The sequence below is a fragment of the Chiloscyllium plagiosum genome, unplaced genomic scaffold (genome assembly GCF_037043375.1).
Source record: "Chiloscyllium plagiosum isolate Xiang-an unplaced genomic scaffold, Cpla_swu_hap1 HiC_scaffold_30, whole genome shotgun sequence".
Lineage (NCBI taxonomy): Eukaryota > Metazoa > Chordata > Chondrichthyes > Orectolobiformes > Hemiscylliidae > Chiloscyllium > Chiloscyllium plagiosum.
Window position 1 is genome coordinate 44,908,188 of NW_028270168.1, and position 18,208 is coordinate 44,926,395.

At 43.2% G+C, this 18,208-nt stretch overlaps 1 protein-coding gene across 4 annotated transcripts in view; it reads right to left on the bottom strand.

Moving 5' to 3' along the window:
* The window catches only part of epha10 (EPH receptor A10), a 610,046-nt gene that overhangs the window by 586,190 nt on the left and 5,648 nt on the right, over positions 1 to 18,208 (bottom strand). The window contains exon 1 of one of the 4 annotated variants that reach the window (XM_087976907.1): positions 16,088 to 16,222. The exons of the other annotated variants lie outside the window; for them this stretch is intronic. The gene's annotated coding sequence lies outside the window, so the exon portion shown is untranslated. Of the gene's footprint in view, positions 1 to 16,087; positions 16,223 to 18,208 lie in introns of those variants that run through there. 4 annotated transcript variants of the gene reach the window in all.

Consider the following 18,208-nt stretch of genomic DNA (forward strand, 5'->3'; position numbering starts at 1 on the left):
GTCAATATTTTCAGAGGGAGGAAATAGCTGAAGCGTGGAACTGATAAACTGGAGCTGGGAATAACTGACCAGGAAAGCCTTCTGTTTCTCCTTGGATGAGTGTTAAGTTCTTTGACCTCCAGTAGGGTAGCAACAGAGGTGAAATAACTGGACTCAGCACCCACAGCAAGAGGTCACTGAGCAAAAGGTTTTCCGTTGTTCAAACATTGGAATGTGGACACCTATTAGCAAGGCCTGTATTTATTGCCCATTCTGAACTCACCCTCAAGAGGGCTGTGGATTTCCAGGCCATTTCAGAGGGTAGACCACATTGTAGTTGGTCTGGATTAGCCATTAACAACTAAAGGTCCGACTCCAATCCAACAAATCAAACCAAACCAGGACAGTGGATTACCTTTGTCAAGGGACATTAGTCAACGTATTGAATTGTTTTTTTACAACAATCAATCATTTCATGACAACCAATACTCATTGCACATTTGTTTAATTATTTAAGTTTAATTTTTTAGAATAGATTACTTACAGTGTGGAAACAGGCCCTTCACCCAACAAGTCCACACCGACCCACTGAAGCGCAACCCACCCATATATTTACCCCTTCATCTAGCACTACAGGCAAGTTAGCATGGCCAATTCACCTGGACTGTGGGAGGAAACCCACGCAGACACGGGGAGAATGTGGAAACTGCACACAGTCAGTCGCCTGAGGTGGGAATTGAACCCGGGTCTCTGGCGCTGTGCGGCAGCAGTGCTAACCACTTTGCCACCGTGCCGCCCACTATTTCCTCAGCTGTAGGTGATGGAATTTTGAGTGTGCATCTCCAAGTTATTCACCCAGCCTGCTGGACTCATAACGGGCGAGAGTCCAAGCTGCAGGGATTGAACTCCAACCCAGTCTCAATACACAGATGATTAATAATGCTCAAAATGAGAACAACAGTTAAATGTCACAGTGATGACGGCAGAGAGACTGAGTTGAACGCAGTTACTGAATTAGCATTAATAGTTTTGGATCATTATCTCAGGGGAAACTGCACGGATGATTCCACCTGTATTGTCTGTGTTATTCAGCTCCCTTGCAATACACATTCAGCGTCTTTCTCATCACTTCAACCAACTACCAATATCCAATGGTGCAGACAGCAAAAAAAAAAGTCAATGAGTAATTCAACAATTTCTAAGAAAGAACACTGATTGTAAGCTCCTTTCAAGGAGGAGGTAAAGCAAAGCAACAATTATACATAATGTTACTGCTGATGTCAATTGCTCTACTTATAGACTCAGGTAAATTAACCATTAGCAATGAGATTAGGTTCACTCGAGCAAAGTTACTCAGAAGACGCAATGCCTTTTATTTCTCTTTTGCACTTTCTTGCTTCTTGCCACTTTCTATCCAGGTGGCCATTGAGAGGCACACCCTTTGATGACAACTGCCAAGAGAATTTGCCAATACAGAAAACCTTGCAGCCAGGGTTCCAACAAAGTTCTGTTCCAAAGTAATTTTTCCTTGGGAAGCTCCAGCATCCAGCAGCAAGGACAGTAGTTCATATTTTTATCGACCTCCTTCCCCCAACCCCAACCATAACATCACTGAATGCAAATATCACACTCACTGACTCGAATAAACAAACTCCAATCAGTTGACAGGACTATGATGTGCACCCGCAGTTATTTCCAAGTCAGGATCTTCCTTTATCTGGCAGAAAGGCCAGCATGGGGAACACAAGCCTTCCCCCAAATCCTAGCTCACAATGATGGGAGTTGCAATTTGCCAACAAACACACCAAACTCGAAAGTAAACTGGGATCTTTACACTGCAAAGCTGCCTTCATTAGTGCTTTCTGAAACAACCTTGATGTATAAAAGGAGATAACTGAAATAATATTTAGTCAGAAACAACTAGAAACATCATTAATACATGGTCTTATTGCCCTTTCATTGTTTCCTATTTTATGATCTTCTGGAACAAGCCTAGTAAAATAGCTACTAAATCAGTTATTGGGAATTGGCCAAATATGCATCCTCCACTCTAAGAACTTTGCAGAACTCACCAGTGCAGTGTCACATCAAGCCAGCTGCTCTCCTACTATCACAGAAAACAGATTGGTTTCAGAAACACATCCTGTCCTTCTGACGTTCACTGTGAAACTGCACCACGACCAGCAACATGTTGGAAGGAAGATGACTCCACAATTCTGCCAGATTCAGGCTGAAGCTGAACTGAAATGGAATCACAAATTGCTGCAAATGTATGGGTTGTCAGGAGAGGGGAGGCTGGGGAAGAGGAGGACAGGCAATTTGTCAACATTTAGAAGATCAATTCCACATGAGGAAAACACTTGCAATGAAGGTCCCAACTCATTGTCTTTTAGATATTAGTTAATTCGCTTTGCATTCCACAGTTTTCCAATTTTATTTCAGATTCCTAACATTTATGACTTCAATTTCAAGCATTAATTGTTTTCTCTAGTCTAACATGTAGCATCAGTGGTCCCTTCATTTAGAAGCTACAACTCTGAGTGCACATTTCCAACAATTCAAGACTAACAAAACTCCTGCAGCAGCTGCAACTACAACTTCTAGTACAAATTCTTTTCTAACTTAAAACTAAATGTCATTGCAGCAGAAATTAACCCATTTAGCTTGTGCCACTGTTCAGTATGATCACTTCCATGCTTTTTACTCACTCCACCCCATAACCACGCACACCATTGGTAACAGAAAACCATCATTCCCTACCTGAAACATACTCAAAAACTGAACTTCTACAGCCCTCTGTGATAGGGAATTCCAAATGTTCACAACCCCGAGTTAAAAAAAGACTTATCTCAAATCTCAGTGATATCTCCCTTATTTTTAACTTGTATCCCCTGGTTCCAGACTTCCCAGTCAAGGGAACAATTATACCTACATCTATCCTATCTATCCCCTTTTAGTACTTTGTACATTTCAAAGAGTCATTCTTCAAAACGCTAGAGAATACAGAAACCAAAATTGCTGCAGAAACTCAGTAGGTCAGGCAGCATCTGTGGAGAGAAAGCAGAGTCAATGTTTCAAGTCCAGTGACCCTTCTTTGTGTCCTGATGAAGGGTCACTGGCTTCATAACGTTAACTCTGCTCTCTCTCCACAGATGCTGCCAGACCTGTCGAGCTTCTCCAGCAATTTCTCGACTTGGTTCAGAACTTGAGCATCTGCAGTTCTTTGCTTTATCCCAGAGAACACAGGCCCAATTCCCCAATCTCTCTTCATAGGACAATTGTACCATCCCAGGAAGAAGTCTGATGAACATCCATTGCACCTCATCTGATATATTTTCTGAGATAAGGAGATCAAAATTGCATACAAAGTACTCAAGGTATAGTCTAACGAAGATCCCATACAATTGAACCAAGAATCCTATATTCAAATCCTCGTCCAATACAGCCTGACATTCCATTACCCTTCCTAAAAGCTTACGGTCATCTCCATGTTAACGTTTGATGACTTATCTACAAGGACAGCGTTGTCCCTTTGTACATCTACATTTTCCAATCTTTTAATATTTCTGAACTACTCTACACACCCTTTTCTGCACCAAAGTGGGATAACCTCATTTTTTTGCCACATTATTTTGCACGTGCCATATTCTTGCCCATTCACTAAGCCTAGATAAAAACAATGACTGTAGATGCTGGAAACCAGATTCTGGATTAGTGGTGCTGGAAAAGCACAGCAGTTCAGGCAGCATCCGAGGAGCAGGAAAATTGACGTTTTGGGTAAAAGCCATTCACTAAGCCTGTCCAAATAGAGTCATATAGTCATACAGAAACAGACCGTTCGGCCCAACTCACCCAGGCCGACCAGACATCTCAACCTGACCTCGTCCCACTTGGCAGCATTTGGTCCATATTCCTCTAAACCCTTCCTATTCAATAATCCATCCGGATGCTTTTTAAATGTTGTAATTATACCAACCTCACCACTTCCTCTGGCAGCTTGCTCCATGCATGCACCACCTTCTGCATGAAAAAATCCTACCAAAGTTCACTTTACATCTTCCTTATAACACCTATTGCCAGTAAGCTTTGTATAATCTACAAATTTGGAAATACTACATTTGTCTAAATGATTGCTTTATACTGTGAGCAGCTGGAGACACAAGCACTAACCTTTATGATACCCCTCTAGTCAATGACTGCCAATGTAAGATTTATCCATTGATCACTTTGCTGTATTCTGTCCATTAGCCAATCTTCAATACGTGCCAGTACATTACCTCCTACCCCATGGTCACTATTCTTTATAAACAGCATCCTAGAACATAAAACAGTATAGCACAGGAACAGGCCCTTTGACCCACCATTTCTGTGCTGACCATGATGCTGTTCTAAACTAATCTAATCATAGTGCGTATCCCTCTACCTGTTCATGGGTCTGTCTAAATGCCTCAAATTTTGACACTGTATCTGCTTCGACCACCCACCCTGGCAGCATGCTCCAGGTGGAAGATGAGGTGTTCTTCCTCCAGTCGTCGGGTGGCTTGGATTTGGCATGGAGGTGGCCCAGGACTTGCACGCCCTTGGTGTAGTGGGAGGGGGAGTTGTTGGGTGCGTGCATCCCAGAGATGTTTCCTGAACCGCTCCATGATTTAGAGTTCTGTCTCCCTGCTGTAGAGCAGACCACATCAAGAGCAATGGATGCAGTAGATCAGGTGGGTGGATGTGCAGGAAAATCTCTGCCAGATTTGAAATAAACCATTAGGGCTGCCATTGTGACACTGACTGCCTCAACCTGTCCACCCACTCCAACCTCTCACCCTTGCAACACACAGCCTTCCACGCCAACCTTGATCTCACCATTAAACCAGCGGACAGAGGGGTGCAGCAGTGGTAAAGTGCACCGACCTCTACCTTGCTAAAGCAGGATGCCAACTCGCTGACAGGTCCTCCTCCCACCCCCTCGACCACGACCCCACCTTTCATCACCAAACCATCATCTCCGAAACCATCCACAACTTCATCACCTCAGGGAATCTCCCATTCACAACCTCCAACCTCAGAACTAGGTGGTGCAGGGTGAGGGAACAACTCTTACCCAAAATCCACAAACCTGACTGCCCTGGTCAACCCAACATCTCTGCCTGTTCCTGCCCACCAAACTCATCTCCTTGTATCACAACTCCATCCTGTCTCCTTGGTTCAGGAACTCCCCACATACATTCGAGGCACCACCCCTGCCCTCCATCTCCATGGCTTTCATTTCCCCGGCCCCCATTGTCTCATCTTCACCGTGAACATTCAGTCCCTGTACATGTCCATCCACCATGGCGAAGGCCACCAAGACTTCCATTTCTTTGTTCCCGCCAACCCAACCAGTATCCCTCCAAGGAGCAGCACTCCGAAAGCTAGTGCTTCCAACTGAACCTGTTGAACTATAACTTGGTGTTGTGTGATTTTTAACCCTCCACCAACACGCTCACTCAATTGGCAGAACTGGTCCTCACCCTCAACAACATTTTCTTCGAATCTTCCCACTTCCATCAGACCAGAGAGGTAGCCATGAGCACCTGCATGGGTCCCAGCTATGCCTGCCTTTTTGTAGGGTATATGGAACAGTCCATCTTCCATAGTCACACCAGCATCAGCCCCCACCTTTTCCCCCGCTACATTGATGACTGTATCGACACCACCTCATGCTCCCATGAGGAGATTGAACAGTTCATCAACTTCACCAACACCTTTCACCCTGACCTCAAGTTCAACTGGACCATCTCATAACTTTCCTGGATCTCTCAACATGGATATCTATTTCAAACCCACCGACTCCCATGGCGAGACTACATCTCCTCTCCAGAATATCATAGATGTCCTCTTATTTCAAGGACCACAATTTCCACCCCGCCCCAACATGATCAATAACGCCCTCCAATGCATCTCCTCCACTTCCCATACCCCCGACCTTGAACCCCATCCCTCCATTCGCAACAAGGACAGAACACCCTAGTCCTCACCTTCACTCCACTAATCTCTGAATATAACGCATTATCCTCCGCCATTTCCACCACCTAACATCAGACCAAAGATATATTACCCTCCCCACCCCATCTGCATTCTGCAGAGACTATTCCTTCCGTGACTCCCTCTTTAGGTCCACACTTACTACCAAACCTCCCTCCTCTCCCAGCACCTTCCCTTGCCATTGTACAAGGTATAAAGCCTGCACCCACAGCTCCCCCCCCCCCCCACCTCCATCCAAGCCCCCAAAGGATCAGTTCAAATCTGGCGGAGATTCTCCTGCACATCCACCCAACTAAGTTACACATAATTTGCACCTGAAGTAGACTCCTCTACATCAGAGAGGCAGCGCACCAACTCACAGAGCAGTTCAGTGAATATCTCTGGGGGACACACACCCAACAACCCCTCTGTCTCCACTCCCCCTGCCACTGTCCCAAGGATATGCAAGTCCTGGGCCTCCTCCACCGCCAAATCCAATTGGAGGAAGAACACCTTATCTTCTGCCTCAGGACCCTACAAACACACAGCATTAACAGCAACTTCATCAGTTTCCAAATCTCCTCTCCCCTCTCACCTCATCCCAGATCCAACCGTCCAACTTATTGCCCCGTCCATCTTCCTTCCCACCTATCTGTTCCACCCTCCCCACCAACCTATCACAATTATATCCCAGCTGCATCCACATATCGCCATCCCATCTACCGTCAAACCTATCTATGCCTCTGAATTTTATAAACTTCTATCAGGTTGCCCTTCAGTCTCTGACGCTCTAGCAAAATAATCCAAGTTTATCCAACTCTCCTTATAGCTAATATGCTCTAATCCAAACATTATCCTGGCAAACCTCTTTGCATCCTGTCCAAACCCTCCACTTACTTCCTACAATGTGGTGACCAGAACAGTACATCAAATATGGGTTGACCAAAGTCTTGAACAGTTGCAACAGGATATCCCAACTCCTGTACTCAATGCCCCAAACAACGTCATATGGCTTCTTTACCACCTTATCCACTCATGTTGCTATAATCAGGGAGCTATGGTCCTGGACCCCAAGATCCCTCTTTATCAATATTCTTAAAGGCTCCAGCCATTGAGAGTACACTTTCCTCTTGCATTTGACCTCCCAAATGCATCACTTCACATTTTTCTGGATTAAACACCATTTATCATTTCTCTGCCCAACTTTCCAGCTGATCTATATCCGTTACATCCTTTGGTATCTTTCCTCATTATGTATGAATCCACCAATTTTCATGTCATCCACAAACTTACTAATCAGGTCCTTCAGTGGGGAACTTTAACAAAAGATTTTTGAATATCTAAGTGTGCTATGTACATATACTGTACTTGATCAATTTTGTTCATGACATCGTCAAAAGTCTCAAACAATTTTATCACATATGATTTCCCATATGCAAATCCATACTGACTAAGCCCATTAAGATCATTATCAATGAGGAGTCTATTCATCCCATCCTTTAGAACAGATTCTAGCATTTTCCCTACTGCTGATGGAAGACTAACAGGTCTGGAGTTCCCTGTTTTCTATCTGACTCCCTTCTTAAATAATGAGGTGACATTTGCCACCTTCCAAACCACAGGAATTATTCCAGAGCTGATAGAATTTGGTACAATGCATCAACTACCTCTATAGTTACCTCCTTCAATATCCATTTTGTTCTTGGGGAGACAGGCCGCCTACTTGCGGAACATTTCGGAGAACACCTCTGGGACACCCGCACCAACCAACCCAACCTCCCGTGGCTGAACACTTTAACTCCCCCTCCCACTCCGCCAAGGACATGCAGATCCTTGGCCTCCTCCATCACCAGACCATAGCAACACGACGCTTGGAGAAAGAGCACCTCATCTTCCGCCTAGGAACCCTCCAACCACAAGGGTTGAATGCAGATTTCTCCAGTTTCCTCATTTCCCCTCCCTCCACCTTTTCTCAGTCCCAACCCTCAGACTCAGCACCGCCTTCTTGACCTGCAATCTTCTTCCCGACCTCTCCACCCCCACCCCCTCTCCGGCCTATTACCCTCACCTTTACCTCCTTCCACCTATCGCATTCCCAACACCCCTCCCCCAAGTCCCTCCTCCCTACCTTTTATCTTAGCCTGCTGGACACACTTTCCTCATTCCTGAAGAAGAGCTTATGCCCAAAACGTCAATTCTCCTGCTCCTTGGATGCTGCCTGGCCTGCTGCGCTTTTCCAGCAACAATCCCAAACTAAACTAGTTCCACCTGCCTGCACTTGACCCTTATCCCTCCAAACATTTCTTATTCATGTACTTATCTCAATGTCTTTTAAACATTGTAACTGTACCTATATCTACCATTATCTCTGGAAATTCTACACACAAACCAATTCTACACACAAACCACTGTAAAAATGTTGCCCCTCATGTCTTTTTTAAACCTTTATCCTCTCACCTTCAATATATTCCCCCCAGTCTTGAAATTCCCCACCCTAGAGAAAAGGCACCTGCTGTTCACCTTATATATACTGTCATGACACAGGATAAACCCTTCTGCTAACTTAAACCTGCAACATAGAAAAGATTCACTCCGTGCAGTAATCTGTTAAAACTTGACAGGCAAAGAACTATCCCAGAGGTAAATATTTAAAGTAAAAATTAAGAACTTCATTTGTCAAGTCCAGAGAATATTAAAACTAATAGCTATTTACAACTCCTTTCTCTCTAACCTCCCACTCTGCCGTACTAGTCCGATTAAAAAAACCTGATTAAGATTTACAAAAAAAACCATGTTTCAAAATCAGTCAGCTTTGCAGAGTTTCCTCTGTAGATTTTCCTCAGATCAGTTTTGATGTTCTGCAGCACAGATTCTCCACAGACAGGTACCTCTCAGAGAGCTCTTGTGCTAGGACCTACATGGGCGGCATGGTGGCACAGTGGTTAGCACTGCTGCCTCACAGCGCCAGAGACCCGGGTTCAATTCCCGCCTCAGGCGACTGACTGTGTGGAGTTTGCACGTTCTCCCCGTGTCTGCGTGGGTTTCCTCCGGGTGCTCCGGTTTCCTCCCACAGTCCAAAGATGTGCAGGTCAGGTGAATTGGCCATGCTAAATTGCCTGTAGTGTTAGGTAAGGGGTAAACGTAGGGGTATGAGTGGGTTGCGCTTCAGCGGGGCGGTGTGGGCCGAAGGGCCTGTTTCCACACTGTAAGTAATCTAATCTAATCTAATGCGTTGATCTTTTGGCAGTTCTCTCTTGCTGTTCAAAATATCCAGTTTTATACCCCAAAACATCAGATCATTTCATTGGTTTTAATATTATCAACATACTAAATTCAAACTTGATTGGATTTTGGTATCTTGGAGCATAATTCAAACTGATTGGCTGAATTTGAATTTGATTTTATCTCATGGCAACCCAGCTACTCTATTTGTGTTGACCATGTGTTACATTGTTACCTTGTTCAGAACACTTTTTTGCTGTGTCAGGCACTGTTGCAAGCTTTTCAATTCTTACAGTTGCAGTACATCTACACCTTCATGACAATACCCCTCATGATTTAGTAAACTTATACAGGGTCAGCCCACAACCTCTACACTCCAGGGAAAAATGTCACAGTCTATCCAGTCTCTCCTTATCACTCAAACCTTCCACTCCTAGCTACATTCAGGGAAATCTCTTCTGTATCCTCTCCGATTTAATAATATCCTTCCTATAACAGGACAATCAGAACTGGACACAGCACTCCAGAAAAAGCCGCACCAATGTCTTGTACAACATCAACATGAATCCAAACTCCTCTAATCAAAGACCTGAGCAATGAACACAAGCGCACTAAACGCCCAAACGTTCTTTATAAATCACTCGCACAAAGATGAGTCAGAAACATAGCATAATTATGATGGATTTTATTCAACTTTGCAACTGTCAGCCTGGAAACTTTCCTCAATCTATTTTTGAGATCTTAATGTCACAACAGACCAGATCTATGAAGCAAAACTGACTTTCACATGTGCCCTGTCCAGGTTAGCATGCCCAGAGTTAACAATCAATACCCACTTACTGTGTATTGCTCAGTGATTAATGCGTGGGTTCCCAGTACATTCATCCCTTTGTGAAAGGGCAGATAGTCTTGGAAATGCTGACGAGTAGGTGCAAACTATTCCAATTGATTAATTTACAGGTTAAATCCACATACAAAATTAAAAGATAAGCAATGTAATGAAGCTTAAATAAAATTAAACTGATATCAGTCCACTAAGGGTTAATGTACACTTACTGTGGTTCCACATTGTACAGACCAATAATGAAACATGGAAAATTCTCTGATGATACGGAGAGAAGATATTGCATTTGAATATCAAACTCGTGGAGTTTAGACACTTTTACTGAAATCACTGCATAGCAGCTTGATCTATACAACTGAATTTATTTTAGAGTTACATGTTTTGAATCTTGTAATGGGAGCTTGTTAATATTTCAATGCTGCCAGTTTCTACGTAAATCTGTCATCAACACAAGTTATCCCTACAATGTTGTTTGCAACATTAAGATTAATTCACTCTGGTTAAGTCAATCTGTCAACTGTCCACTGGTTGGAGTCATGCCTAACAAAGAAAAATGGTTATGGCAGTTGGAGGCCATGAGTTTAGCTCCAGGACATCTCTGCAGGAAGTCCTGAGGGTAGTGTTCTCGACTCAACCATCTTCAACTACTTTATCAATGACCTTACTTCCAATGTAACATCTGAAATGAGAATGCTTGTTATTGATTGCACAATATCTAGCACCATTCACAACTCCTCAGATACTGAAGCAGACTGTGTTCATATGTAGTGAGATTTGAACCACATTTGGGTTTAACAACCATCCTTCATAACACACAGGTGCCAGACAATGGCCATCCCCAGCAACAGAGAACCTATTTGTCTCCCTCTGACACTCACAAAAGCACATAAATGCTATAGTACAGAAGATAATCTTTGGCCCAGTGTATCTGCAGCATCTCTCCAAATGAGGTTCATGAATTAGTGCTAATATGCTGCCTGCTCCCCAAATCCTTGTATTTTTTTTATACAAATAACCATCCAACGTCCTCTTGAGTACCTCAGTTGAATTAGCCTCCACCATTAATCCAGGCAGTGTATTCCAAACTTAAATTTTCATTTTGTGAACATGTTTTTCTCATCTCCCATTTGCTTCTTATGCAGATCAAATTAAATCTATGCCCTGCTGTTGATCGTTTATGAGCAAGGACAATTTCTCCGTATCTACTCTATGTAGCTCATTGGTGATTTTGAAAATCTCTATCGGATCCCCTCTTATTCCAATATTCCAGCTAAAGTCTAACAAATGGCCTATACAAATTTAACATCGCCCATGATGCTGAATGCTTTATTAACTACACATGTCCAGCCACTTTCAGTGATCTGTACACGTATGAACACCCATACCTCTTTTAGAGAAGACCTTGCGTGTTTAACTATGTCTGCACCTGCTCTTCCTACCAAAATGCATCACCTCTCCACCTCTTTGCATTGAAGCACATTTGCTACCTGTCTGCACAATCCAACAACTTGTCTTTTCGACGTTCTATACAGTTCTCACAGTTTATAATTCTTCCACATTTTCTATCTAAAACTTTCCCTGCATGCTAAGATCTAGATTATGAATATGTATCCTGAGAAACAAGTGTTCCAATATCTACAGATGGCATCCTCCATTGCGAACCTTCCTCCATTGGTAAATATCCATTGACCATTACTGTCTAACATTACCATTACTGACTTCTCCCACCAGCATCCTATTTCATAGAATTGAAACTGATTGGATGAGGTAGATGAACATCGTAGCTACAGTAGTTGGTTAGCAATTGGGAATCGTGCAGTGAGTAACTCAACTCTACTCCTGAAGCCTTCTGATTATGGTAAACGCACAGGTCAGGAGTGTGACGGATAATACCCCACTTGCCTGAAGGAGAGCAGCTCCAGCCACACTCGAGAAGACCATCATCATCCAAAATAAAACAACCACTTAATCTCCACCCCATGGACCACTTCCAACATTTACCCCCTCCAGCACCAACACACAGTGTCCACCATCTACAAGACGTACTACAGCAACTCTGCAAAGTACTCTTGAAGCAGCCTTGCTAACTGTGATCTCCAGCATCAAGAGTGTAAGGAAGGGGAAGCAAATATGAGATGCCACCACCACCACCTACAAGTTCCCCTGCTAGCTGCACTGAATCCTGACTTGAATTCATATCACTGTTGCTGGGTGAAATTCCTGGACTATCCCATCTGACAGCACTGTGGATATCCCTACACCACACTGACTGCACCAATTCAAGAAGACAGCATACCACCACTTGTCAGGAACAATTAGTGACAGTAATAAATGTTGCCAGTGATGTCCACATTCTGTGAACAAACTAAGAAAATACACTCATATTAACATACTCCAGCCACTAAAGCAAGCTTTGAATATGTTGTGCATCTAAACAGGGCATTCATTGATTTCTCAGAAGGATTGCTGTGGTTCTCAATTTTTACATACTAAATAAGTAGATGGGACACATTCATGAAACGTCACTCAGTATCTGCAATGCCTATTAGTCCATTAGATGGTGCTGCAATAGATAGTTTCATCTTAGTGTGATGTCTCTTGTGTGGGATAATCTAATGACACAGCAGAAGCAATTGTATGGGTCATTCTGAGTTTGTATAATCAGATCACTGTTAGAAATGCTGTCTGAAAATGTTTTAATCCACTATCATTTTCCTCAAATGATTAAAATTTCAAAGAGGCATAATAAAAATGGAAATATTTTTAAAACCATTTTGAATTTTGCAATGCTGTGCTTAACTTTTACAGTCAATTGGATATTCATTATAATATTTTATATAACAATAACTTCCATTGAAAATTTCATATTGGTTTATTTGCACTGGACTTGCCTAGGTTTGTGGTTCGGCAGAGGAACGACATGAAGCTATTCAGATTATAATTTGCCAAATTAATTTGTTCATGGTCAACCTATGGCTCGTTTTAACTATATTTTAAACGCTCCATACGCCTTGATACTTTCACTCAATAAAACTCTTTCACATTCACTTCTGAAAATGTCAATTGGACCCCAGCGTCAAAAGCAGTGTTTTACTACACTGAGTGCATGCAAAACGTGCTTCCTGATATTATGTGGAAGACCTCACCAGTACCTCAACTGAATTTCTTCTGCCATAGTTTTGCCCACTCAATCTGTGAGCCGAATTCCACAGTCCAGCCTTTGTATGTGCAAATTCCCAAATGACCTAGGAAGAACCATCTATAATATCCAAATATTTCTCTATGCCTCTCGCACTATCTGCTCAATAGATTTGCTTCAAATAATTTTGACCAACAATTGGACAATTTTAAATTTTATGAGAAATAGGCAGAAATAAATGAGGGAGAAAATTACTGCGGATGCTGGAATCTGTACTGAAAACGAGAAGGGCTGAAGATCACAGTAGGTCAGGCAGCATCCATGGAGAGAAAGGAAGCTAGCCTTTCAGGTCTAGATTGCCTGCTGCATTTCTGACATTAGATTCCCTACAGTGTGGAAACAGGCCCTTCAGCCCAACCAGTCCACACCAACCCTCCAAAGAGTAACCCACCCAGACCAATTTTCCCTCTGACTAATGCACCTAACACTATGGCAATTTAGCATGGCCAATTCACCTGACTTGCACATCTTTGGACTGTGGGAGGAAACCGGAGCAAACCCACGCAGATGCTGGGAGAATGTGCAAACTCCACACAGACAGTCGCCTAGGGCTGGAATCGAACCTGGGACCCGGGTGTTGTGAGGCAGCAGTGCTAACCAGAGCCACCATGCCACCCACATTAGAACAGTGATTGCTATTTGAATACACTTCATTGGCTACAAGACACTTTGTGAAATCCTGAGGTTGTGAAGGATGCCATATTTGCAGGGCTTATTTTGGTCTATTTAACAAGATGCTCTAAAGTCTTTGATAATGGAACTTTACTTTGCAGCAGGGTTAATACTAGAACAGTCATGCAAGTAACTCAGGGATAATTATTGTTTGTATCCTGAATGTGGAGGAGTTCTCTCTACCCCAACACAAAAACAGCACATCCCACAGTAACTTTAGACTCCTGTTATAAGTCAATTCCTTGAAAGTATTCTACAATGTAAGGCTGGCAAAAGCAATTTCCAGACAAATCATGAGCTGTAACAAGATATAAGGGCTCACCATTAATGCAGTGTAATGATGCTGAAACATGCCAGCAATTTCATTTCATAACTCATTTTGTCCAAATGAATATATTTCTTTTTAACCAAAAGTTTTAAATGGAATGCTAGCTTCTGTGGGAGTTGAGTGACATCTGACAACCAAATAACATAACCTGACAGTGTGTTAATAAATAGATGTGCAGTTTTGAGAGATGGAGTCTTGTGTAAAATCATTTCAGCCCCATAAAAGCAAAGACTTTAGTTATTTTATTAATTTATAACCTTTAATTAAAGTTTCAATTTCCAAATTTCAGTCGGTGGTTCAGTGGTTGGCACTGCTGCCTCACAGAACAAGGGATCCAGGTTCAATTCGACCCTTGAGTGTCTGTGGGGACAATCCCCCTGTGACTCTATGGGTTTCCTCTGGGTGCTCTGGTTTCCTCCCACAGTCCAGAGATGTGCAGGTTAGTTGGATGGGCCATGCAAAATTACATAATGTGTCCAGGAATGTGCAGGCTGGGTGGGTTAACCATGGGAAATGCAGGGTTAAAGGGATAGGGAAAGGGGTGGTTCTGGGTGGGATTGCTCTTTGAAGGAGTCAGTGTAGATTTGACGGGCCGAACTGCCCGCTTCCACACTGTGGAAATATAATAAGAAAATTGTGGGCTGCATACTTTCAGAGTAGTTCCAAGGAGCTTTGACTTTTAATTCTTCAAGTGCAATGATCGTTAAATTAACAAATCAAAGTTATTAAAATAAGCATCTTTATTGATCCTAATCTTTGAACTGAAAATTAAACTTACAGCGTCCAATCAATCATCAAATTAAAGTCAGGGATACTCTCTGCAACACTTTGCAAAATTAACTGTTTCAACTTGAGATTTCAATGCCCAATTCCTGAGGGCAGTGGGATGCTGGGCTGTGACACCAGCAGCAGAACTGTCTTGACTGGCTCTTTCATTCTGTTCAGTAGTAGCCAGGGAGGTTGAAACAAAACCAGTTGGCAATTCACATTCCCAGGCCATGGATGGGTCAACAGCACAGTAGCACTGGCAGAGGGCAGGAGTAGATGCATTCTGTAGGACTGGGATACAGATAGGTCAGGCAGCATCAATGAAGAGAGAAACAAAGTCAATACTCCACCTGCTTGAGGGTTATAATGAAAACTTCAAGTCGATCAACTCTAAGTGCTTATCATTATTAAAAATTAAATCCAACAGACAGCATCCAAGCATGTGCTGAAAATGCTGAAATTAGGATGGTGCTGCACAATTTTCCCTGCTGTTCCACACGCTGGGCTACACTCGTAGCTTTCGGGGAGAGTCGTTCAAATAGATAAAAGACACATGGCTAGGCTATTGTTCCCATAAAATATTAGAGCTGGTCCATTCAAGAGAATTTTGTTCCACAGGCAAAAGTTGGAATTCCTGTCAAATATGCCTGATGCTGAAAATTAACAATCATGGAGTTGCATTCCTTCAGATTTTGATTTCCTCTACAGATTTAAAACAATTAAAATACAGTCTTTTAATTAAAATACTGTCTCTTATCTCTCTTTTACTTTCCTTCACTATTTGATTTTCTGCACATACCTTCACATTAAATAGATTATTTTGAATTTGACTTCCTGGTTTAAGCCAAGTATCCCCGGACAGCCTAGTGCTCACAGGAACACGCTGCTGTTAGTGCTGTTCACAAAATTCCAAGCCAAATCCTGGAATTCCCTCCCTAATGGCATTGTGGGTCTAACCACAGCAGGGGGACTGCAACTCACCACCACCTTCTCAAGCGCAACTAGGGGCGGGTAATAAACCCTGTTCAGCCAGCGATGCCCACATCCCACAAAATGAATACATTTTTAAAAAGCTCACCTGTTGAGGAACGTGTAGCGATTGAAATTTGGTCAGCCAGTGGACCTCATGGAATAAGAGCTCCCTGCATGGACCAAGTTAACAGCCCAATCAATCAATCAGGGAATCCTGGCCAACAGACACGAAACAGGGACATCAGGGGTTCTGTTCACTCCAGGAGCCTGTTCTGAGCTAGTTGGGTCAGTGACATGCACTGTCTGCATGTAAATAAAGGGTGACATGGTAACGGGATAAAGGCCTTCGTGGAGTTATTCCAGAACCTACACTGTTTGCACTCTTTAATAACTGCAAAGTGCAGTATAAAAGCCCACAGGAAGTCTAAATACAAATGAAAACAGCAAGCATTGTTAGTTCACTGCTGACTGCAAAATGTGAGCTGTTAACTCAGTTTGTTTTTGCACAGATGCTGCTTGACGACACGGAGTGTTGCTCAGCTTTCTCTGCTTTTATTTCTTATTTCCAGCATCTGTTGTGTATTGCTCTTCCTACGATTTTGCAATTCAGAGTGCACATATTCAAGAAACAAATCCACACTTTGCAGGTCACTATTTTAAAGAAGCACCAGTTTTAACACTCCAAGCAATCTTCATCCTGTCCTTTTTTCTCCTGCAACCGAAGGCATGCACCACAGAGATAAAACTTCCCTTGTAATACACGTGTATGATATGGGTATCAGTGGCTGGGTGAGAATTTATTGTCTGTCCCTAGTTACCCTTGCAAAGGTGGTGGTAAGCTGCCTTTTTGAACCGTTGCAGTCCATGTACTGTCAGTAGACCCACAACGCCCTTAGAGATGGAATTCCAGGATTTTGACCCAGTGATAGTGAAGGAGCACTGGTATATTTCCAAGTCTGGATAGTGACTGGCTTGGAGGGGAATGCTCAGGTGGTGGTGTTCCCATGTACCCACTGCCCTTGTCCTTCTAGATGGAAGTGATCATGGATTTGGAAGGTGCTGTGTAAGGATCTTTGGTGAAATTCTGCAGTGCATCTTGCATGTGGCACATTCCTCTGCTACAGAGCACTTTTGGTGGAGGGAGTCAGTCAATGCTTGTAGATGTGGTGCTGATCAAGTGGGCAGCTTTGTCCCGGATGGTGTCAAGCTTTTTGAGTGTTGTTGAAGCTGCACTCCTCCAGGCACATGGGGAGCATTCTACCACACTCCTGACTTGTGCCTTGTAGATAGTGGACAAACTTTGGGAGGCTGGGGGGGGGGGGGGGGGGGGGGGGGGGCGAGTCAGGTGATGAGTTACTCACTGCAGTATTCCTAGCCTCTTACCTGTTCCTCTAGCCAGTGTTTATGTAGTGAGTCCAGTTGAGTTTCTGGTCAATCGTAGACCCAAGTATGTTGAAAGTGGAGGATTCAGAGCTGCTAATGACATTGACTCTCAAGGTGTGGTGGCTAGATTGTCTCTGATTGGAGATGGTCATACCTTGGCGCTTGTGTGGTATAAATTTCACTTGTCATATTTCAGCCCAACACTGGATATTGTCCAGGTCTTGTCACATTTGAACATGGACTGCGTTAGTATCTGAGGAGTTGTGAATGGTGCTGAACATTGTGCAAACATCTCCACTTCTGTCCTTGTGGTGGAGGGAAGGTCATCAATTAAGCTGCTAAAGATGATTGGACCCAGGACACCACCCAGAGATGTCCTGGAGCTGAGATGACTGATCATCAATAAACACAATTTTCCTTGGTGCCAGGTATGACTTCAACTTACAGAGAGTTCTCCCCTTGGTTCCAGTTTTGCCAGAGCTCCTTGAAGCCACAATCATTCAAATGTAACCTTGATGTCACTCTCACCTCACTTTCTGCATTGTTCTACAAGTTTCACACCATGAAGGATAAGCAGCCTTCATGATTGGCAACCAGTCCACATCTTCAACATTTACTCCCTTTGCTGTCAGTGCACAGTGGCAACAGCATGTACCATTTACAAAGTGCATTGCATTAACTCACCAACAATATTCCTTTGACAGCATAAATAAAAATACCACGGATGCTGGAAACCTGAAATTAAAGCAAAGTGCTGGAGAAACTCAGCAAGTCTGGCAGCATCTGTGGTGAGAGAAACAAAGTTATCACCACAAGTACATACCTTCAGAACAGGACTCAAAGC